Source organism: Ailuropoda melanoleuca, chromosome 5, assembly GCF_002007445.2.
Source record: "Ailuropoda melanoleuca isolate Jingjing chromosome 5, ASM200744v2, whole genome shotgun sequence".
Classification (NCBI taxonomy): domain Eukaryota; kingdom Metazoa; phylum Chordata; class Mammalia; order Carnivora; family Ursidae; genus Ailuropoda; species Ailuropoda melanoleuca.
The window spans coordinates 127,845,393-127,870,568 of record NC_048222.1 but is presented as its reverse complement, the minus strand read 5'-3'; the positions used below and the strand labels follow the sequence as shown (position 1 = coordinate 127,870,568).

The 25,176-nt window shown below is 36.3% G+C and overlaps 1 long non-coding RNA gene across 1 annotated transcript; it reads right to left on the bottom strand.

Annotated features, from left to right (window-relative positions):
* Window positions 1-5,254: 5,254 nt before the first annotated feature.
* On the bottom strand, window positions 5,255-21,432 carry LOC117802434. The gene is made up of 3 exons (XR_004625847.1): window positions 21,276-21,432; window positions 7,122-7,236; window positions 5,255-5,714 (listed from the first exon to the last, which is right to left on the bottom strand). It is a non-coding gene; the product is annotated as an uncharacterized LOC117802434 (long non-coding RNA).
* Window positions 21,433-25,176: the final 3,744 nt, after the last annotated feature.

The window sequence follows — 25,176 nt, the reverse complement described above, 5'->3', positions numbered from 1 at the left end:
TATTACCTACCTTGGTTACTGCACTTTTTGGCACCCCGTTACATTTTGCATCCTATTCTTGGTCCTGTTTTGGAGCTAAACTTAAAGTTGATTAAATCCCGCCACATCACTTCTACAGGTAAGACTTAAGTGAAAGCCCATGGTTGAGCAGATAAGAAATAATAGGATTGAGATTTATAATGGTTTTGTGTCCTCTATCTCCTCAGTTACCTTTGTGAGAAGAAGATTCTGGACTCATATTATTTTCTTGTGTTACCATGTTATGTGTACAGTAGCCTCCCACCGCCATGCGATCTGAATTTCATTAGTTGTCTGTTCAACCTTAAATAAGATACTTTTTATTATCTTAATCTGTCTACATAACACCCAGTTTTGGGTCAATTAAAAAAAAAAGGAATTGAAATGAATAGAAAACAAAACCCTGGAACCAAAAACCAGTGACTGGGCAAAATAGTTGACTCAGCATTTGAATTTTTATTTATTTATTTATTTATTTATTTATTTATTTATTTATTTATTTAATAACTGGTTTGTGGTGTTGTACAGATACAAGAAAAAGTAAACTGCCCAGTAGGAGTTTGTAGAATCAATCAATAAAAATCGAATGATAGCTGCAAAGGATATTTATACTTTGGATTTGGTAATTATTAGACCTGGTGGTTAATGTTTCCTCATTTTCTCAAGATGCAGGAAAAGGTAAGAATTTTCAGTCTAGTAACAACCACATAAAATAGCGAAAGATACTGGTGGGGTTGGGGGGGCAGGGGCGGGAGGAGCTGGAGGAGAGGAAAGCACAGTCATCTTATATGATTATTTGGTTAAAACTGGGAGAGATTTGTGGGTTTCACATCAGTCAACTTTCATTATTCTTGTTCTCATCTTCTTTGATTCACATGGTTTCAGTTTCTTGCCAAATGTCTTTGGTTCAAAACTTTATGGTTTTGAAACAGAGCAGTTGAAAAATGTTGACAAAAAGTTTTGAAAGCCACCCCTGAATTTTGCACAACTTTACTAGCATTTCTTTCTAGTGTGAAAGATGGTGCTACTCTACAATAAATGTGGGTTAAGAATGTTTATGTCATTATTATGTAGCCAAAAACAAAGAAATAAGATTATGATGTTATGTATGTTTGCAGAAAATGAACTTAGGGGAGAGCAAAAATGTAGAGATTTTCTATGTATTCCTTAAGGGACAGAGGCATATTTTATCATGTGGAAAATAGAACTTCTCTGAATTGGAGGAGAGGTAGCTATATTGCATACCACTGACTCATATTTGATATTGGATTTAAAGAATATTAACTTTAAAAAGCTTAGGATATCTTTTGAAGCCATAGTGAAATGAAATAGGGTGAAACAGGAAAATTACTGAGAGATGGCATTGGCTTTTAAAAATAAATAAAAAGTGTATTTTCTTGTGGAATCATAATTATATGCATAAATAAAGGTAATCCTTTGGCTTACTTGTCTGCTAACCTTATGATAGAGAATAAATTCATAGTTCAATTAATTGCATGCATTGTATATACTAACACACTGAAGGAAAATGAGCAATCATCATCATCCAGAGGTCTTTATGGTGTGGCTAAGGTGCTGGTTTTATAATGTCAGTAAGCAGACTTTCTACTTCTAGGAACTTAGAACTAAAATAAAAAAAAAAAAAGACATCTGAAAAAGAATAATCAGGCAAAAAGTAATCATGCAAGATGCATACAGGATACAGTAGAAACTAGATTATCATTCATTCAGAGTTCATTAATAAATGCCTACTGAAGGGAGAAAAAGGAAAGAAAATGTATTTATCACCAGACACTGTCATAAATACTTTAACTATAGTCCCTCAATTATAGTCAAGTGGAGGGCATAAAACAGAGGTGGCCAAGAGAAATATGTACAGATGAAGGAGGAGACTAGCTTTCATTCAGGAAGGAATGGCACAAGAAATAGGGAGTAGGTCAGTTGGACGGGGTGGAAGATTTTCAGAAGGTAATATTGGAAGGTTGGCTAAGCTGGGACTGTATTGTGGAGGACACTTTAGGGCAAGCTAAGGCATGCTCACTTTTTAATGTAGGTAAGGGAAACCTGAAATGATTTGGAGCAGACAGTGACCTACCCGAGAGCTGTGAACGGCAGAGCAGACCGAGTGTGGGAAACACTGGGGCCACTTTGCCACACAGTGAGAGGCTGAGCAGACTCAGCTTTGAAGGTGGCACTCTTTTAAGGCTCCCTATAGGTAAAATTTCCTAGAATAGTCTTGGTGAGTGGTGATTTTATTGCTTTAATTATCAATAATTCAAGATCGCAAATATTGTCTCTGGTTTGCTGCCCATCTAAAAGCATCTCATCTGACTGTGTGAAATAACTGTGGAATAAATAAGACATTAAGCATTTAGAATATGCAAACGTTTAGTGACAGTTTGTGGTGATGTTTGAGGAAAAGCAAACAAGAATGTCTTCTTCTCTTCTTCCTATTAAAAACAATTTCTTGAAAGGAATAGGATTTCAGGAGGTCCTTGAAGTGAGGAGGGGTGACCACTTGTGACACTTTTTAAAGAGCACAGTTATTTATTTGCTCCCTCCATGTCCAGTCCACATGAGCCCTGCTCCCCCTTACAGTCAGACCACCCTCCATTCCACTCCAACCACTCCCTTGAAGATTTCTAATAAAACTGTCTTTCCCCTTTCCTTGTTCTTCTTAAACCCTTGAAGCGTTTCGTGCCATTGGTCACCTCCTCTCCTCTCTCTAGCCGCATTTCTCTGTTTGTATCTCTGGGTCATAGCCCTCATTTTACTTCCTGACAGGAGTCTCAGGCATCAGCCCTCCGTTATTCTCCTATCATTAACATTCTCAAGGGATAAACAGCTCTAGAATCTTTAGAATCCCCAAATTTGCAATAACTTCTAAAAGATATCATTTTCTCCACAAAATATAATTTTTGGACTGACTAAGGCATTTGCTGAAACAAGTTAATGACTCGCTCTTATTTCTACCTAAAGTACAGCTGTTAGCCTTCAGTGTCCCCCATTCAGGTAGGTATTCTCGGGAGGACGGTGTCAGGCTCCATGGTGCTATGTTCCTGAGATACCTCATACTCCTCCTTTATAACAGGCATCTTGTTCGAAACTGGTTATTTGTAGCTCACTGAGGACATGAAGTGTGTCATAGGTATTCACAGCTGTACCCCTAAGACTTAGCTCAGGCATGCATTAGGAACTCAAAGAGTATTTTTTGTTGGTTAATTGATTGAATGATTGTATTCAACAGTATATATTTTACCTAATATGTCATCTGAGGCAGATTATTTTCTTAGATATCCTTGCTTTTCTGTTATTTCCTCATTCACACATCCAGTTGACTTTCTCTTTTGAGGCCATTTTTCTTTATAAGAAATAAAAAAAAAATCACTCTATGAGCATTACTTTGTGCAGAGGAGAAACCTAGAACAAAAGCTCTGCTGAAGTGTGCATGCGAGGCTTGAGGCCAGGTTCACAGACTGGTTTCTCTTCCAATTTTAGCAAAGTTTCAAATCACTACGTGTCTTGGGTCTTCAAGTTTATTCTCAAACGGTCAAAGCCATAAATTTTAGGTCTATTCTTTTTTCATATTAAATATATCCACTTACATTTTCTCTCTTGGGAAAGTCAATGGCTGCAACCCTCATTTGTGTATCTCTAACTCAGTCCTTTCACGTGAATCCAGCCCTGTATCTGGTTACAGCAGGATGTCTACTTTGACTTGTGAAGTTCAGCACCTGGGGACTCTAGTTTAATGTTGACACGGTGCAGGGAGGTTTGAAAACTGGGTTCTACACTTGGCACTGCCATTAATCCTCTAGTGAATTCGAACGGTCACTTGACTTCTCTAGGCTTTCCTGAGAAACCCTGAAGACTCCTAAAACATAGTTTCTCTAACCTGCTGAAAGAATTCTGAACTCTGCTTGGTATTTTCACTTGCTTTGTGGTTCTGTCTCTACCAATCCAACGTGGTAACAAAACAAAGTGTGGATGAAACTTTGGCCCTGGCAGAACCAAGCAAAACTGAGATAATTCTCAGATTTGCAAAAAGCTGGTGGTGCTGTTGGAAGCCTTCATGATGTGCTTCTCTTCAACTCAGGCCTCTTGAGAGATTGGCCTAGGTTAAGCAATATTAATTGAACACGAGTAAAGGAAGAATGAAATCCAACTGCGGTCCCTTCTAAGCCCACAAAAGAAACAATGACTGGCTTTCTTTGGAGAAGGGTAAGGTCAGTCTCTGATGTGCTCAGAGGCTGGGTGAAGTTTAGGGGCAGTGAGGGGCTTAAATGGTCACTTGAGGGATTTTCTTTCAAAATGTGGCTTGAGCTTACTTAAGCATCCCTTATAGGAATAGAATACCCAAGAGAGTTTGGAACACAAAGGCAATGATAGTACCACACCAGGCGGCAGAGTATCTATTTTCTTGGTGAAGTACACGGAACAGAGAGTTTTGTGCCCTGGTCAGGTTTCTTCCTTTCCTGCTTGGAGGGAAAATCAATATTCCGTATTCATGGACTCTGATATAACATTTTGCTAGGGTGGTCAAAGGGGATTTATATTATTTGTTGCAAAATATCATAGTGTTATTTTTACAAGAATAAGGCAGAGTGGGGATGGGATTCTTAGGTGCCACCTGGTTTTCACACTTTTGGTGAAGTAAAATTTAATTGAGTTTTCAAAGGCAGGAAAATATTCTGTTGCTGGGAAATATAGCATAAAGGATTTCTGCAAGCTTCCTCTGGGTTTTTCTTGCAAGTTTTAAATGAGAATTTTCTGCCAATTTTCTAGCAGGAGCGGAGGAGACATAGCAGTTTTGCTGGTGGTTTTGATTATGGATTGTCTATATGGCATCAATAAAAATAACTAGACCTAGGTCTGATGGGCACTGAACTTGCTTAAAATGCTAATAAAAATTACAAGAGAAGGGAATAAATCTTAAATTTTAAATATTTTTTCTTATAATACGTATGGAAAGACTATTTCTCAGTAGTTTAGTGTTAAAAGTACAATAACTGGAGAAGAATATGTTCTCTTCAAAGTGCCAATAAAAATGCAAAATGTCATTTTCCAGTGCAATTCGGCCTGAAATCAACCTGTTTTATGGTAATTATGGGCTCTGGCAGCAGAACATAGCGGAGCTTTAGAAAGATTGAATGAGTGATCGAGTCCAACCTCCTTAAATGTGAAACATATGAAATGATTTGTGTGAAGTAAAAACCAGAGAGCATTGTCACCCTCCGCACCCCAACCTACGCATAAAGCTTCATTAATGCTGTGTGGTAGTCAGACCAGCGTGAGGAACTGGGTGAGAAAAACATTTTCAGGATAATAGAAATAGCGTAGGGAAAATCTCTCATGTGGTGGAAGGGAAGTTTCTTATAAAGTTTCTTATAAAGGTAGAAACTGTGAGAAAGAGATAACGATGCTCAAAGTGGGTGAAAAGTGCCTTTCATTGGCAAGATTCTAGGATATCACTGTGAAAAGGAAGACCATATATATTTCTCATAAGCATTATGTTGTCAGGCGTAAGGACCCAATAATGCATCATCATCCGCCAGATGGCAGCTTCTCATGAAGTGGCGACTTGAGCCAAGAGAAACGTGGCAACACTTCGCACTTTCCTCCCTTTCTCCAGTGTAACCGGAGCTCCTTGTGACACAGGTGTCCTGGTATAGGCGTTGCCTCAGGTTGGTTTTTGTCTGTATAATGGGAGAAAAATCAAAATATTTAAATCGTATGGTGTTCGGGTGCCCCATATTGTAGACCCAACTAAAGTAGTGGCTGAATCTTCGTATTTTTTTTAAAATCAAAATTATGTATGTTTAAAGAATCCGTTTTTCTATTAATTTTGTTACATAAGACCATCAGCCCCCTGTACTCTCCTCTGATTTTCTCCCCCCTTCTCAGAGGCCATTGTTTTCAATAAAGTGAGCCGATCGCCTATACTCATGTCACCATCTTCAGTGACAGGTTCCTATTGCTGCTTCTTAATATTTCAGGTTTGGGCATTGATTAGTACTTCCTTCTGCGAGGAAGGAGACTTTAGCTCTCACAAACCCCTGTAACGTGAACACATCCCTTGTGATCCTACATTTTTAGGATATAAAATTTTTGCCGAGGTAAGTATTGGGAATTTATGTTTTTATTATCAGGTAAATACCATTTCCAACCAAGCCATGCAGGTTTTTTAATGACTACTCTTTCTTTCTTACACAGCTTATTATTTTCCTTGGAGTTAATAATTGTCTTGGTTTTCTGATTGTGTATTTTTAAAATTTTAATTTAAATTTTTTAAATTTAAATTTTGTTAGTTAACATATAGTGCAATATTGGTTTCTGGAGTAGAATTCAGTGATTCGTCACTTACATACAACACCCAGTGCTCATCACAAGTGCCCTCCTTAATGTCCATCACCCATCTAGCCTATCCCCCACCAACCTCCGCTCCAGCAATCCTTAGTTGTGTATCATAAGAGTCATTTATGACTTGTGTCCTTCTCTCCTTTTTATTCTTTTCCTCCTTCCCATATGTTCATGTTTTCTTTCTTAAATTCCACAGATGAGTGAGATCATATGGTATTTGTCTTTCTCTGATTGACTTATTTCACTTAGCGTAATACACTCTAGCCCCATCCACAGCATTGCAAATGGCAAGATTTCATTCTTTTTGATGGCTGAATAATCTCTCTCTCTCTCTCTATATATATATTTTACATCTTCTTTATCTATTCTGATTGACTGTGTATTTGATTGGTGTTTTGTATTCTTTTTTTTTAAGATTTTATTTATTTATTTGAGAGAGAGGGAGAGATAGTGAGAGATCAAGAACAAGCATGGGGGAGGGACAGAGGGAGAGGTAGAAGCAGACTTCCCGCTGAGCAGGGAGCCCAAGGCAGGACTCAATCCCAGGACCCTGGTATCACGACCTGAGCCGAAGGCACTCGCTTAACCGACTGAGCCATGCAGGCTCCCTGGTGTTCTGTATTCTTATCAACTGCAAACTAGATCATTTTTCTATTTCTCCTTTCAGTACATTGTAACATATAAAATATTCTGTGAAATTTGTCTTCTTGGAGAATCTCTCTGGGCCTGTGACGCTCACTCACCATCATCATGTGAGTTCTCTTTGATTCTTTCAGATGTTAGACCTCTTGTTTCCTGGAACCACATCTTCCTCTTTCTTGGTTTGTTTTCTTGTTTTGGTTGACACAGTTTTCAGTACTTGGTTGAAAAAAAATGCATGAAATATACATATTTTGAGACCTTGTATGTTTGAAAAAAATATTTGTATTGAGGTATAGTTGACATACAGCAATATATTAATCTTAGGTGTATAACATAATGATTCGATATTTGTATATATTGAGAAGTGAGTCAATAAGGCTAGTTAACATCTGTCACCATACATCTGGCAAGAATTTTTTTCTTGTGATGAAAACTTTCAAGATTTATTTTCTTAGCAACTTTCAAATATGCAATATAGTATTATGAGCTATAATTGCCATGATGTATATTACATCCCTATGACTTATTTATTTTTATAACTGGAAGTTTGTACTTTTTGATTCCCCCCTCACATGTTTCACCTACCCTGCAACCCCTGCTTCTGGTAACCACCAATCTGTTCTGTGTCTCTATGAGCCATTTTTTTTTTTTTTTTTTTTTTAGATTCCACATATAAGTGAGATCTTAAGATATTTGTCTTTCTCTGTCTGACTTACTTGACTTAGCATAATGCCTTCAAGGTCCATTCATGTTGTTACCCATGGCAAGATTTCATTCCTTTTTTGTGGCTGGATAATAGTGCATTGTGTATACCATATTTTCTTTCTCCATTCATCCATCAATGGACATTTAAGTTGTCCATTATGTACATATTTGTTATGGTAAATAATGCTGCAATGAACATGGGGATGCATTTATCTTTTTAAGTTAGTGTTTTTATTTTCTTTGGATAAATATCCACAAGTGGAATTCCTGGGTCATATGGTAGTTCTATTTTTAATTTTTTGAAGAATCTCCATATTGTTTATCATAGTGGCTGAATGAATATACATTCCTACCAATAGTACATAAGGGTTCCCTTTTCTCCACATCCTTGCCAACTTGTTGCCACTTGGTATCTTTTGCCTTTTTGATAATAGCCACTCTAACAAGTGTGAGGAGATAGCTCATTGTGGTTTTAATCTCATGTCCTTGATGATCAGTGCTATGGAGCATCTTATATGTACTGTTGGCCATTTGTATGTCTTCAGATATTTTTATTTTATCCTTATACTTTCCTGAGAGTTTGACATAGAACTCTCAGCTGAAAATAATTGTCTTTCAGAAATTTAGGCCATTTTTCCATTTTCTTTTTGCTTCTAATATTTATAATAGAGAGTTCTGATGCTATTATAACTCCTGATTTTTTGTTTTTGACATGTTCCTTTCTCTTCACCGCCCTGAACCTTTGCCCTTAGTATGCTAAAACTTTATGACAATATGCATTATTGTATACCCGTTTGTATGTTTGCTGAGCATGCAGAAGAATATTTTAAATTGAAAAATCACGTCCTTTATTTTGGGTAAATTTTCTTTGTTCTTCATTTCTAAAACTACTATTAGTTGGATGACAGTTCTCTTGGACTCCTTCTTTGATTTTCTTATTTTTTTTCTTAGTCTCTCAGAGTCTCCCTATTTCTTGTCTTTATATTTAAATTCATTTTTGGGGGGTTTTCTTAACTTTATACTCTAATACATCTATTGATTTTCATTTCTACTAATAGATTTTTAAAAATTTCCAGAGTTCTATTGATGTATCTATCTAAACAGTTTTTGTTTCAGAGACACAACATCTCTTCTTATGTTTCTGAGGATATTAATGGTTTTGCAGTTTTCTTTTGTTGCTTGTATGGTTACCATTTTTCCAAGCTTCTCTCCCCCACCCCATTTGTATCTGTCTGCGTCTTTCATGATAGAGATTTTCCTCAAAAGTCTGATGATCTCAGGGCACCTGGGTGGCTCAGTCAGTTAAGCACCCGATTCCTGTTTTTGGTTCAGGTCATGATTTCAGGGTTGTGAGATTGAGCTCCACACTGGGTATGGAGTCTGCTTAGGATTCTCTCTCCTTCTGCCCCTCCCCAAATACTTCTCTCTCTCTCTCTAGGAAAAAAAAAATTCTGATGATCTTTGGTTGTTTGTTCATATTAAAAGTGGGGCACTAAAAACTGAGAACAATTTCGTTTTCTCTAATGTGATATTCTGGGGACCAGAATAAACCCTTCCTCTGAAAACAATTTAAAATGCTGGATAAAAAATTCTAGAATGCAATCATGTGCTGACACCATAAAAGGGTATTCAGCATAGGAACTGAGTCAAAGGAGGAACTCAGATGTAAGCACAGCAGTGATGATGGCTTTCACCTTGAAGATGCTTACTCAACCTGAGCTCAGAGGATGGAGGTCAAAGCCCAGGGCCTATCCAAGTTACCTATGAGGAGGGGTATCCATAGAGTTGATATTCTAAGGACTATACCACCTGAATAAGGATGAATACAACCTTCCTTTTCCTCCATTTCCAAGTGAGAACTTCAAGAAAATATGTCTCAAACATTGATGCTGGTAAAGGGGGAAAAAATCTCTAAGAATTTGTAACCATAGTCAACCCTTACATGGATATGCAGCCTGAATATATACTAGTGAGGTGAAATAATATCTTCTGAGAAAATAACTGTCAACCTAGAATTCTTTATCCAGTGAAAACTATCATTCAAAAGTGAAGATAAAATAAAAACATTTTTAAAGAAAACTAATAATGGTCTCTTTACAAGCAGTATATAGTTAAATAAAAAACATAGAATGTTTATAAAAACTAGCTATACATTGGGCTATAAAATAAGTTCCAATACATTTTAAAGCTGGATGTTACACAGATCACATTCTCTGACAACCAAGCAATTGTTAGAAACTGATAGCAAAAACATAACTAGAAAAACTCCGTATTTTTAAAAATAAAGAAAAAATACTTCTAAATACTTCATGAGTCAAATAAAAAATCATGATGGATTTTAGAAATTAAGAACTAAGCATTGTAAAAAATATAACTTATAAAATACCGTGATGTTCATCTCTATTACTACTTAGTAAGATATTTATAGCCTTAAATGCTTTCAGTATAAAAGAAGGAATAAAAATTAATGAATAAAGTTCCATCTCAAGAAATTAGAGAAGTAACAGCAGAATAGTCCCAAAGAAAACAGGAGAAGGGAAGTAATACCACATAAATATACATGGAACAGCAAATAAAATTCAACAGGGAATATTAATAGAGTAAACATCCTATTCTTTTCAGAGACTAATTTGACAAATATCTGGTTAGGTTAATCAAGGTAAAAAGAAGAGAACATGCAAATATCCAAAAATAAGTGTAGAAAGGGCAATGGGTTTCCGATGCTGTAAATAAGAACAAATAATTAAAAGCTGTTCTCAAGAACTTTATGCCAAAAATGTTGAAAACTTATATAAAGTGGCCAAATGCACTGGAAAACTGACTCAAGAAGAAATAGAAAACTGGAATAATATCATAACCATTAAAGATATCAAGCCAGTAGCTAAAAAATCTTCCTACAAAAAATCATAGGGACCAGACTTTTTAAATTGAAGAGTTCTTGCAAACACTTAGAGCATTAGTAGTTCCAATATTGTGCAAATTATTCCAAGGCATATAAAAATCAGGAAATCAGTTACTTATTTTATGAATCTAGCATAACCCTGGCAACAAAAACTTAACAGAGAGAATGAAGAATAAAAATGACTAGTCAGACTCATTCATAAACATACATTCTAGATTCTTAAGCAAAACATTAATAAAGCCAAATCCAACAATGTATTAGAAAAATACTTCATGACTAAGTTGGGAATTGTCTAGGAGTGTAAATTTTGTTTAGCATTACAAAATCAATTAATGTTGGGAGTGCTTGGGTGGCTCAGTTGATTAAGCATCTGACTCTTGATTTTGGCTCAGCACATGATCTCAGGGTCATGAGATCGAGCCCCGTGTTAGGTTCCGCACTCAACAGGGAGTGTGCTTGAGATTCAATCCCTCTCCTTCTCCTTCTCCCTCTGCCCCTTCCTCCCACTTGTGCCCTATTCTCTCTCTCTCTCAAACGAATAAATAAAATCTTAAAAAAAAGAAAACCCATTAATGTCTAACAGTTTGAAGAAAAAAAGTCATATAATCATTTCAATGAGAAAGAAAAGGCATTTGCTAAAATTCAACATCCAATTATGGTAAAAAACTTAGCAAAGTTGGACTTGAAGGCATATTCCTGATAAAGGGTGACAAAAAAACTATACTAAATAAAATGGTAAATTGTGAAATATTGAAAACATCCTCAATACTATTGGGGATAAAACAAGAACGCTTTAACATTATATTGGTAACCTTAGTTCATTAAGGCAAGAAAAAAAATAAATTTTATAAAGATCGGAAGAAGGAAAGAAAACTGCTATTATTTGAAGATGATCTAATCATATACTTAGACAGTTCCCAAGAATCCATAAATTGTTGGTTTTATAAGAAAGCATCTCCAATTTTTTTTTATAAATGAACAGCAAGCATTTAACAACTGAAGTTTTTAAACGTCATTTACAGTAGTGTGAAAGTATCAAGTACCCAGAAATAAATCTTTTAAACTTTATTTGAGATCTTTATGGAAAAAAATTATGAATTGAAAGACAAAAGATCTCAATAAAATGAGACATTGATCATGCTCAAGGATTGGAAGAATCACACTTCCAAAGGTTTCTTTTGTTTTGAAAACTGACAAGCTGAGTTTAGCATTTGTTTACAGGTGCTAAGATCCAGAAGAGCTAAGATATTTTTGATGAAGAATAATGTGCAATGATTTAGTACCAAATATACTAGAGTAGTAAAATTAGTTTGGTATGATCACAGAAATAAGACCAGTGGAACAACAAAAAGAGCTCAGAAATAGACCTATCTATACATGATACTTGATTTATGATAACAGTGGAGTACCTTAAGGCAGATGCTTAACCAGCTGAGCCACCCACGTGCCCCTGACCACCTTGCTTCTTAAGATACACTCCTTCAGCAATCCGGTCATCAAGAAGGAGAGCCACTAGAATCCATGCCCCTTTGCTCATCAAGAATTTGAATATGTGTATTCTTAGTCCTTCCATACTGTTAGAAATAGTCCCCTCTCAATATTCTGATCACTTACTCTGAGTGTATCTTAGGAAAGATTTGTTGCTTATTGTTGTATACCTCACATATTAGTCTTTTTTTTCAAGTTCTTATTTAAATTCCAGTTAGTTAACATCACACATTAGTCTTTAAAACATTTCTCAATTATGACACTCAAACATATTATTGTGTGAATTTTTTTGGCTGCATATTATATCATTTAGTGTCTCATTAACTATTACCTGAGAGTCAAACATTTGCAGTTTTAGGTTCTTCATTTTTTTACTAAAATAAAGAATACTACATTAAACTTTAAAATTGAAAAATCATATGTCTCTTCACTCTTTTTCTTGGATAGACTCTTAGAATTATAATTACTGAATATTGTAGCCATCATGACACACATTGTCAGTTTGCTTTGCAGGAGGTTTTATTCATTTGCAAGCCTGACCAGCAGAGCACGGAGGTGTCGGTACCACCATACACATACCAGCGTTTAAAAAGTTTTGGCCAATCTAAATGGCTAATCAAAGAGAACCCAAAGCCTGTTGTTTCTCTATAATTTGCCTTTCTTTGGTTATTAATGACATTGAATACTTTTCATAAGTTTAGTAACTATTTGAGTTTTCTCCTATGTGAAAATCCTCTTTATGTCCTTTGCTCTTTTTGTTTTGTCTTGTTTCTATTACGATGTCTGTGTTTTTCATGTGCAGATTTTCTAATGGGGAATATAGCTACCAGATGATTTCTGAATAGCACACTCTCCCTCCCCTACTGGATAGACATATTTCACTAAAGCAGCATACCAACTATAGGGGAAAACAAGGGACTATTTGTACTTCCACTGCCATCAGTTGTAGGACTTTTTTTTGTGTGTTAGAGTAATTTCTAGTTATGCTGTACTACCTAGGTCACAGTAAGGAGTTTGGATTTCAAGTTTGAGGAGAACTACAGAAATTATTGGTTATACTTTTAGTTAAACCTAGTTTTTCCATCATTAAAAACCTTCAATTGTTATCCATGTTCTTTGAATATCCTCTAAGCTACTTAGTATAAACCTGCACAGTCTGTCCACAGCCCACCTTGTCCAACTCCCTCTGGAGTCACCCTCTTCTTTGCTTACATGACTCAATAGTATAGGCCTTCATTTGGTTCTTAAAACACTCTTCTTTTTAGGCTCATGGCCTTTGTACATGCAATTCCTGCCACCTGAGGTGTCCTCTTAACTTAACCTTTTGCTGAGCGAACTCCTCATATCAAGTCTCAAACATTACTTCTTCTCCTACTTCTTTTTTCCTCCCTCTTAGCTCTTTTTTCTTTTCTTTTTTTTTTTTAAATATTTTATTTATTTATTTGAAAGAGAGAGAGAGATCATGAGCAGTGGGGAGGGGCAGGCAGAGCGAGAGGGAGAAGCAGACTCCCCACTGAGCAGGGAGCCCTACGTGGGGCTCGATCCCAGGACCTGAGATCATGACCTGAGCAGAAAGCAGATACTTAACTGACTGAGCCACCCAGGTGCCCCTCCCTTGACTCTTTCTTAATGATCATATATTTGAGATTCTGTCTGTTCAATGTGCATCTCTTTCTCCTGAAGTGGGTCTAGGTTCCGTCAGGGCGGGGCAGCTTTTGTTTTGTTTTCTACATAGTTTTTGTTACTTTGAACATTTGAACAGTTACTTTGAACATGTTAGACATCCAGTAAATGGATAATTGCGTTACTGACTACCTGACCAAGTTAAAAGATAGAACCTTTAGTATACAGCTATTTTATTGTGAGTCTGGAAGCCAATCAGAGCTCCTATTATATCCCAACCATCATTCTTTCCACTAAGAAATTTGTTCTTATTTATGCACAAACTAAAATATTAGGAAATAGTTTAAGCTTTTCTTTTTAACTTGTACTTTTATTAATAACATGTATTAGAGGTGTACATTTTGCTACGTATAATTTTCTCTTGAGGATTAGATTCAAGTTTCTCTCTTTGACATTAATAAATTCCTTTCTTGAATGAACCAGAATCCATTCATTTTTCCGCCTATTCTGTGGTTTCTGGAATGGACTGCATCATATTTGCCATTTATTATCTGACTAAATAACTGGCTTCTCATGAATTCATTGAGATCGATATGCCAGTCTATAGGCTCTTCTGAAATAGACATGGGGTTAGAATTTGCCTTTAAGGAAAACATTTTGCTAAGGGCCATCACTAACAAATGTTTACTCTTCCCCCTCCCTTCACTAGCGAAGAAATAACCCAAATGGAGATTTATACATCACTCTTAGATGAAACCTCTTGAACTGACTAGAAATTGTGTCCTTGGCTATTTTCCCACTTTTCTTGGACCAAATCAAGGAGAAATGTTTTTTTTCTATGCTATTGTGATTTGGCTGTCAGCAGCAATACAGCTGCTTACCTGTTGATACAGTTCAAATCCAAAAATTGTTTCTAATCAGTTTTCCTTTCTTGGCAATTCAGTTTTTCTAGGATTGATGAAGGGATCCAAAGATTTGGGAGATTTATCATATATGACCCACTCACTCACTTCGTCACTATGTATCCTAAAGGGCCTAGAATATACTCTCCCTACCAGGCATTGAGAAATAGGGTGGTGAGGACTCATCACTGGAGCAGTTTTGCAGTGGTTGCTGTCCAGGAAGTAAGGTGTGAGATAGTACTGTTGAAATGGATGTCCTGATTTCAAGGAGGAATGCATGAAGGAATCAGGGGCCATCAGGCAGTGTAGTTACCAAACTTGGCAGCAAGGTTGGAAGAGTTCATGGGATGGTTTGGTCTGCAGGGATCTTTGGCAGTAGTTATTTGGTCCTGAGCCCTACAGTATTGGAATAGATGAACAGCATACTGAAGTCCAATTTGGTTTATATAACTGCATGTATCTTAGGTCTGGTGGACAGTGACTGGTTCACCATACTTCACCATAATTCAAATTCAAACTCATGGCTCCTTATTCATTTCCATACCTGAAACAATCTGCCCTGAACCACTTTGTCCAGAGTCTCCTTCAATGAAAAGGGGGCTAGGTATTTTTGAGGAATATTTCTTGATTTTTTACATGTGCAGAACTGTCTGTTGTCTTTATACTTGATTGATAGTTGAGTGAAAAATCATAGGCTCACTTCCTTCCGGTGATGGTTTTCTGGATGTAGCTACTCTGTCTTCTAGATGTGGTGTAGCTGCACCTTCACTATCTTCTACTCTAAATGGGCTTGACTGTGGTTAGCCCAATCTTGCTTTTGCAAAGTATGCCAGCTTGACTTTTTCTCTCTTATAAGTCACATGGTATTTTTGCCTGAATTCCCAATGCCTACTTCTTTTTTTCTTTAAATTTTATTAGTTGCTATCTACTTGTTGATTGTTAATTGCCAATATTTCTTGGGACGCATTGTACTCATTTGCATAGGTTCAAAGTCTCTTTCATTTCAGAAAGTTTTCTTGAGTTATATTTAAGAGTATGCGTGGTTCCATTATTTTAGTTTTCTTCCTTAGGATCTGAAAAATTTCTTTTCACTACTTTCTCCATGTATCATTTTCTTTTCTAATCCTGTTGGTCTCTTCATTTCTGTGATAATCTCATTTTTTCCTCCATTCCTTCCTTGAGCTGTAGGTTCATGTTTCATTTTCTCCAGTAGTCTCACTGTTTCTTAGGTTCTCTCGCATTTTGTGTCTACGGCTTTGTGCTCTAGCATAATAGAAGCTATTACTTCCTTGAGGTTTTCAAATTAAAGGTGAAAATGTCTAGTCATGCTATTTATCTCCTCAGTGAAAATTTTCCTGGAAACCGGTCTATGTTTGTAATTTGTATTTCCTGCTCCTTTTCTCCTTTTCTGAAAAGTATCTTTGAGTTGATGTTGTGAATGTTCTTTTCTAATAACCTGTCTTTGGATGAGGTGAGTTGTTCTTGGGCGAACTCTCTGTAGGAAGCTCACACAGGGCAGTGGCCAGGGCTGGTTTCAGGATAATTGGGATTTGTACTATAGCTCAGGCTTTTGTGTATAAGTTTGATTAGCTTTACTTTTCTTATGGAGATGGGCAGCTATTTGGGGAGGGCCCTTGGGTATGTGTCTGTTTGTTTCTTTCCTATGCATTTTCCCTTCTTCCTTTGTTGCTCTCTGCAAATAGGCCTGTATGCATGGCTTCCCATTGGTCCTCCTCTCCTTTGCTTTTTGGAACCAGGCACATGGAAATCCCTGAGACCAGGCAGAACACATCTTCCAATTCTTACAAAAATGGGATTTAGGTTATACATTGCAGTGTGCTCCTTGCCTCTGAGAAGGCTACTTTGCTGGCTCTCTCTGTACCTCTAGAGTACTTTTATCAGGTTCACCTCATTTTAACTTGCTGCACCCCCACTGCTTTTGGAAATCCTTTCCCATGTTGTGTGATTTGGGCTTTAGCTATCTGTTTGTAGTGCTAAAGTGGATTTTGTATTCTGAATCTCATTCTCTAAAAGTCAGCTTTGTGTCTTTTTTTTTTTTTTTAAGATTTTACTTATTTATTTGAGAGAGAAAGAGAGGGAGAGTGGGAGGGAGAGGGAGAGAGAATCTGAAGTACACTCCACACTGAGCTGAGAGCCTGACGTGGGGCACCATCCCATGACCACCATGAGATCATGACCTGAGCTGAAACCAAGAGTTGGATGCTTCACTGACTGAGCCATGCAGGCACCCCTCAGTTTTGTGTCTTTTTTTTTTTTTTAAGATTTTATTTATTTATTTGACAGAGATAGAGACAGCCAGCGAGAGAGGGAACACAAGCAGGGGGAGTGGGAGAGGAAGAAGCAGGCTCCTAGCGGAGGAGCCTGATGTGGGGCTTGATCCCATAACGTCAGGATCACGCCCTGAGCCGAAGGCAGACGCTTAACCGCTGTGCCACCCAGGCGCCCCTCGGTTTTGTGTCTTAATTCAACGAGCGATCACCACATATTCTCTATGTGCCAGGTACTGGACATTTGGGAACTCTAAAGACAAATACCTTGGTTTTGAGGGTTTTTTAATATAGTGGGAATGAAATAAATAACAATGAGCAAATAAACAAAAAAACCCAAACACCAAAAAAGATAGAATGTGTTAAGTGTTAAAGTGGTTCAGAGGGATAGTTTAGAACAAACCTGGGGATCAGGAAAGGGTGACAGTTAATAACACCTTGATATTGGGAGCATAGTACTCAGAATATGGTAGGAACTCAAGAAATAATTAATAGATACAAAAGAAGGCTATTTTTGACTGAATATAGAGATTGATAATAATCCTGTTTATGGTGCAATTTTAGGAGGAAGCTGTACATAAGCTTACAATTTTAAGATATTCTACTTTATGTAATTATTGTTCACACTTTATCTAGATTTCTGCTGGATCAGGTTATTTGTCTCAGAGTTTACATTTTTTTCTTTAACTCTGCTGCCTTTGAAGTAGACTTTGGAGAACTGACAGATAGATATAGAAGGGAGAGCGTTGTACATAAAACAAAGGATAGGAACAAAACCACATGAATGCAAAATCAGGGCACCATAGGAAATAAGTCTGGAAATTCTGTGTAGGGCTACGTTATTAAGGGCCTAGGATGCCAACTCAAAATACCATTTAATTTTTGGATAGAGGAATTTTGCTTCAAATATGATTTAAAAAAGGTGAATTTTTTACAAAACTCCCCATTTTCTGCATTTATCTTAAAAGATAAGACACTAATTGTATTGATGTATTTGTCAAAAAATTGACAATGCAAAGCTTTTTTTATAAAGTGCTAACTTTCTAACTGATAGAGGCAGAATATTTAGTCACTAATTGTTGGTAATTGGTGTCATTTATCCTTTTATTCTTTCAGTTTTTATGATTACCTGTCACTGATTGAAAATATTGTTTGATTTATGTTAGCTTCAATAGATGTTTCTCCTTTCTTTGTTTCTCTCCCTTCTTCACCCCTCCCTTTCCCTCTTCTTTACCCTCTTCCCTCATCTTTTCTTCTCTCTACTCAATTGATTATCAAGCAATAGTTAGTCATGGAGGCATATACTAGATGAAACGTACATAGCATTTTTTTTTTAAATGAGGGGCTTGGATCTTTACCATTTTAGACACAATGCAGTATTTTTCATACCATATGGTCTTTGAAATGTTTATAATGCTTTCTTTTGGTAAAAAGGATTTGTTTATACATGTCATAAAATCAAACATTACTCTTGACTCATATAATCATAATCAGCACCAGTACCACCATAATAACAGTAACCTTTGGGTTGAATAGACCAATCAATTTTATAATCTGTTGTAGTTGTCTTCTGATCTTCACTATCGTGGTTTTTATGCATTCATGAAAGAAGCAGAGAATAAGAGCTTAGTAGTTTACACGCTGTAAAAATTAACAGGACATGATTTAGGATTAAAGGAGGTAATGATTTAATTTTGGAGTTGCTTAGCTGAGCTCTGGTGGTCTGGGAAGCTCTGAGGAGAATCCAGATATTGCAGTAACAGATTTGGGTTGGAATATTTTGTGAATGCAATAGCAGATGCACTTATGGAAGGCTTTTCAAATCAAGATGTTGCCTCACATGACCTTGGGATATGGTGGCTCTTCCAAGGCTCTAGATTTAATGCGAAATTTTCTGTTTAGTAAAAACTTGAAAATTATTCCCCCTTCACACATTACCTAAAGAGTTATTTAAAATTACATGGTTTGCAGAAGCTATTAATAGGAGATATATATATATATATATATATATATATATATACACACACACACACATATATATAGATTTCTCTATATGTATATATCTCCATCTCTCTCTCTCTATATATATATCTATATCTCTCTCTATATATATCTCCTATTAATAGTTTCTGCAAACCATGTATATATATATATGTATATATATATATGTGTGTATATATATATAGTCTTTACACAGCTTAAATTAATGTAAATACACTTTATGGAATTTTTCCTGGGCTATAAATATGGCTTATGTGTCTCTGTATCTTTGCTTCCACTGATGAACTTGGAATAGCAGTAATTGGTAATTGTATCTTTTTGAGACTCTCTGGGACTTCAGTGTCTTCTGCCAGGTTGTTAAAAGTATATACCTTGGACATTTTCAAGGATTTATCCAGGAATTAATAAGCAGAGTTAATATTAAAAGTTTGAAAATCTGTACTTGTGGTCTTTGATCTCTTGATTTTTTGATACTGAGACACCATTGATTATCTTTGCACATTGAACATTTGCTTGTAAATTTTTTCACTTTAAGCACTGTTAATAAATAATATACAGCATATTCATGGCCGTGTGCTAGTTGACCCACTTTAGAATTAACCTCTAGGAAGTGCTCTATGATAACTATAATCAAATACCATGACATATCCTCTATAATCTTTAAAAGTATGCAATAGATTAAATCACTTGTAGAGATTTTACATCTCATCCTATGATACTACTTAAATCTCTATTCCGAGAAGGATTTAAAAAAAACCAAAAGCATGACAACTCTTAAAGTTACAAACTTAAGTAGAAATTTTGATTATTTGTTGAATAACAGGAGCTGCGCATTGACAGTAACTATTCATACTTTGTACCAGGATCTTAATTTGACACGATGGTATGTTTTAGCTTTGTTTGGATTTGCTGTCAAACCCTAAAAACATTAGCAAATGGTACCCGCACTTTTAAATCATAGAAAGGAACCTAGATTTGTTTGCAGTTTTTTTAATCTGTTGTTAATAAACTTAAAAGAACACAGCCCTGTCTAATAAACACATCAAACTAATGGGCACCAGCGCAGTTCAGAAGAGTGTTTGTTGTTTGGTGTTTAGATTTCAGTCAGAATTAATCAACAATGGATGGGGCCTGCTGTATTTATTAGCAGCTCAAATCCCTGTGATTTAATGCCAGGTCCCTTTGACTCATTCCAGTGAACGCTGGCAAGGTTACAGCACTGATACATACTTACATCCGTGGGTCTTAAAAAGAAAGAGAAAAATAGAGCCTAAAATCAGACCACAGGATTGGCAAGAAGTTCCCGAGAGCCATTTTGAATTTAGCCCTATACAGGGAGCCTGTGAATAGGAAGCAATTGATTCAGGAACAGTGGAGCCTTTTTTGCTGGAAGAAGCCTTCAGCTGTGCAGATGGCTCGCTGGCATAATCCAGTCTGCCTTTGTCTTTCATTTTATATATTAGGCTACTTTCTTCTCACACTCTATATTGCTTTTATTTTCTCTTTTTACTCCAAGCCTCCAAATTTCGGGGGCAAGGAGAGGTTGCAGGGGTGTCACGAGGGTGTCTGCACTCTATATGCACAATCTCCCACAGATTTATGAGTCGCTAGTACTTTGCTGGCAATGCTGCTTGCTTGTCACAGTGAGCTCTAGGCTGTTCTTTGTACAAAAGTGTCAACTTTTGAATGAAGCCTCTGGAAACAGATGTAAAGATTAATCTTGAGAATGCATTTTTCTGAGGCTCCAAAAACGTGCCTTCCTTGTGCAATAGCCCTGGTTCTAGACATTTCTTTTTTTCAAAGTGATCTCATTTCTCAATTACAAAGACTGACATTCTTTACTGTTCATGTTCAGAACATTCCACAGCCCTTAGCCATTCCTTCTGCTTCCCATGTCTGGGGGCTGCCTTTCGAGAGCAAATTATTTGTGGAAAGACATTATTTAACTGGAAACTCTTCAGTGAAAACTTGATGGAGTCATTGTTACTCTAGGGACCATCTATCTCCTTTCGAAGATAAGATTTGCCAGGGCTCCCCTCCTACACCTTCCTCTGGGAAGATAGCCACTTTTGGACTGATAAGTAGCTTCACACTGAATGCCTTGTTGCTGTCTCAGGGATCCTTTCACGTCCTTCCCAGAAACAAATTTTTCTCTCTATCTTGCTCTAGGTCATACTTTTTTTTTTTCTCTCTCTCATTTGGAGGCAAATTTTGAAGAACAAATATATACCAAAATGGGCGTTTGTTCAAGTATTCCCATGTTAAATATTAGGATATATCTCAAAATGTTCTGAAACATATCTGTATTTAAAAAAGAAAGAAACACTGAGAATGTTAATCACATACCTCTGTTTTTCTTCTGGAGCTCTTCGGTCCAATGACATGTTTCCTTTCAGCAAATAGACTTTGTGGGAATGATGTGGGCTATCTTTTTTTTTTTTTTTTAAATTGTAAATGTTCCACACACACAGAGAATAAATACCACAGACTCCACCGCTTTGGAATGACTTGATTGTGAGTCAATGTCCTTGTTTTCCCTCCTCAAAAATTGTCTCTTCCGTTTATATGGGAAGCACATGTAGATAGTTCCTCCTTTCTTATCGTTAAACAACGTGTGTAATGCATTTCAGCTGGGGATTAAAAAGATCTGGTTCTTTAAACATTTGTATAAGATCGGCAAATGTCCTAACATATAGACTTTTTTCTCCCCCCACTATTGTAATCGTTCCCTATATACTCAGCACTTTCTTTTGTGAGGCACATTTATTTTGGTACTGACATACTTAATTTTCTTATGGTACCTCTTTTAGATTATGTATCTCAAGGGCATTGCTTATAAAGAGGAAGCTGACTCTCAAGTGAAAATGTTTAAATTTAAAGACCAAATGCAGACTTTTGGCTAAAGATGGCAGAGGACATGTGTTTGCATCCCAGTTTATTTCTTGAAATAATACAAAATAACAATGGTATAAAACAAATAAGAAAGGCCATCTTCAATGAAACCGGGCACACCCAAGCCGTGCCAGCCAAGTGTACATGCCGGAAACAGTGACGTTAGGACCACACTGAGATGGCCTCGGTCTGCTGACACATACATCTCTGATCCCAGATAATGACTGGAGTGCTTTATAAGTTGGGCACTCAGTCCTGAAAGACCCACCAAGGATCTCTCTCAGGAATGACAGAGTCTGGGGGTTTGGGTCCACTGCAGGAAGTTCGTTGAATTCAGGTTTATGTGGCCATAAACCACATTTTATTATTATCTATGTTCTTGACGTGTTTACATCGATTGCATCTGATTGGTGAAAATATTATATGAAAGTGATCTTCTGTGCATTTCCTCCCAACCTTGTGATCACAGCTGTGGTGGGAACATTATGTCATGAAAATTTGCAAATGCTACAGATCAGCACTTTGCTTATTGTTTCTTTATTATTTGGACTTAAAGTGGTAGAGAAAACATTAATAATGCTGATTCAAGTGTCACGTCTGCAGCACAGAAAGTTGAGGAAGTATCCTTTTAGTGTTTGAATCTATTATTTGGTTCAGTGAGTAAGCTGCTCAAGTCACCAATGAGAGCGTGAGGCTCCCAGATGTGCGTCTTTGCTGTTTCACTTTCATCTTACTTATTAACTAACTGCAAATATCATCCAACCTTGTGTCAGAACCACATTTGCTTGTTGGTCACAACCATAGGCTGGGTATGAATTTGGTAAAACTCAAAAAAAGCATTCTGGGAGAATCAATTGGCTATATAAACTTTACAGTTATCTTTTTGTGAATATTTTGTAAACTGTGCACTATACATCCTTTATATCAGTAAAACTTACAGTATACTTATTATGTGTATGTAAAATGCAGATATGTAAAAGTGTGTGTGGATGTAAGAATGCATACATTATTTTTAGGATTGTCTGTTAAGGAGTTATGGACACCCACAGGTGCTTCAGAATGCCCCAGCAGGATAGCCTCCTCACTCCGTGTTGGGCATGCGGACTGAAAAATGGAGGTGTAGCAACCTGAGTGCAAGGAGCACTGTAACTGGAGACATACCTAGGCCTGAAAATTAGTGAGAAAGGACTTTGAGATAATATGTTTGAATTCAAGATACTTGTCCTCCCAGTTTTTCTCCCCGGCTCCTCCCACACCAATCTCATGAAAGAACTCTCTTCATTCAAGGATGGCATTTTCTGGAAAGAATGAGCATGGGATCTATACACAGATATTGAACACAAAAGAAAGAGGAATAGGAGCTAATCCATGTAAAGTGGCATGCAGAGAGTCCTCAAGTTATTATTATTATTTTTATGACGTAAGGCAGATGACTAATTCACATCAGAGTAGGAATTATGCCCACAAGTAGAAAAAACCATTTCAAACATATAATTCTCCACATTATCAAATAGATTAAAGACAATATTACTTTTGTGAAGTGCAACGTCACAGAAGGGAAACAATGAATACAAGAAGAGAAGGTTGTGGAGGGAGGAAAGTGTTGCCAGACAAGCTGAGATGTTTGGACCTAGCTGAGCTATTTGAGTATGTAGGACACAGACAGATCACCTCAGACATGAAAGAATGCAGGGAACAAAATACCCATGTGCCTTTCTTTAAAAAGGTACATGATGAAATCTAGACTATACATTTATAAACACACACACACACATAAACTACATGTATATATAGTATGTGTATGTATGTAAGCAAAATATATATACATCTATATAGTATGTGTATGTCTATATATACATGTATATAATATGTGTATATATATATGTATACCCATTTTCCTTGACTGGAGATCAGAGAACATGGTCTCATTTCTAATGCTCTTGGAATATTAAAAACAAACAGATAAACTTATGTCGGGGCACAAAGAAAACCTCAATAAATTGTGAAAACTAGAAAAAAAAAAGGCATAATATGGTCATAGATCACAACACAATGAAATTAGAATTTGTTACAGAAATAAAATAAGAAATTCCCAACCATCTAGAATTAAAAGCAACAACAACAAGAAAGACAATTCTCAAATAAGTTTTAGGCTCAAGAGAAAACTCAGAACTGAAGTTACAGAGCGTGTAGAAAATAACAGTAATGAGACACTATATATAAGAACTAAGGTTCTAAAGCCGAAGCCATGCTCAGGACACGATTCATGGCCTTCAGCACAAATGACATGATCTTTTAACAGAATAAGTTAGTGGGGAAAAAAAAAACCCAGCAAAACTATTTTTTAAGAAAGAGGAAGTAGAAGTTTAATAAAAATTACACGAAAGGTTAAGAAATTAGAATACAGAAAGAGTAGAGATAATACATAAATCAGTCTCCCAACAACACTGATAAATCACTAGGTAACCTCATTAAAGAGAAAAAGTAGATGATGCAAGCACACAAAATTAGAAACCAAAGAAAAAATAGCCAGATACAGAGGAAATTATAAGGAATGTTTAAATTTTTTTTCACAAATATTTAAAAATCTGGATATGTGGAGGATTTTCTAGGAAAGTACATATGACCAAAATGATATCAGATGGCAGGGAAAACTCACACTGAGCAAGTACAAGGAAAAAGATTATTTAAAAAAAATATTAAAGTGTTGTCCCTATGAAAAAGGTCAAGTCTCATGGTACTTTAAAAGTGAATCTTCTCCGAAACTGAGTAGAGAAAGCCTTCCATTTTATTTTTGCAAAACTACACTGAAACCAGATTCTGAAAAAAAGGAAATTTCACACCTAGCTTTTCTAAACTGGAAATAACCCCAAGTAAAGTTAAATGATAGAGAAATAATACGTAGCCATTAAAAAGAAAAACGTATAGCTATCTTTATGTGGATACGGAAATAACTTGAAATATAATATTCAAATTAAAAAGGTTCAGAACAATGTGTATGTGTCCATTTGCATAAAAATATGTATAGATTTGTGAATGGAGCATTTTTTATTAAGGTATAGTCGACATACAGTATCTTACTAGTTTCAAGTGTGCATGATAGTGCTTTGATATTTTTATGTCATACAAAATGATCCCCAGATGAGATGTTTATTTTATCAACGTGTTTTCACAAGATAGCATTACCAAATAAGATCTTTTTTCTCTCATTCTTTAATAGTTGGAATTCCCAAGTGAAATCACAACTCGATATTCCATGGAAAACTAAACCTTTCAACCAGACCATGAGATGTGAAATGCAGTGATTTCAGAAATGTCTGTTTTATCAGAAATGTCTGTTAATTTAAAGGGATGA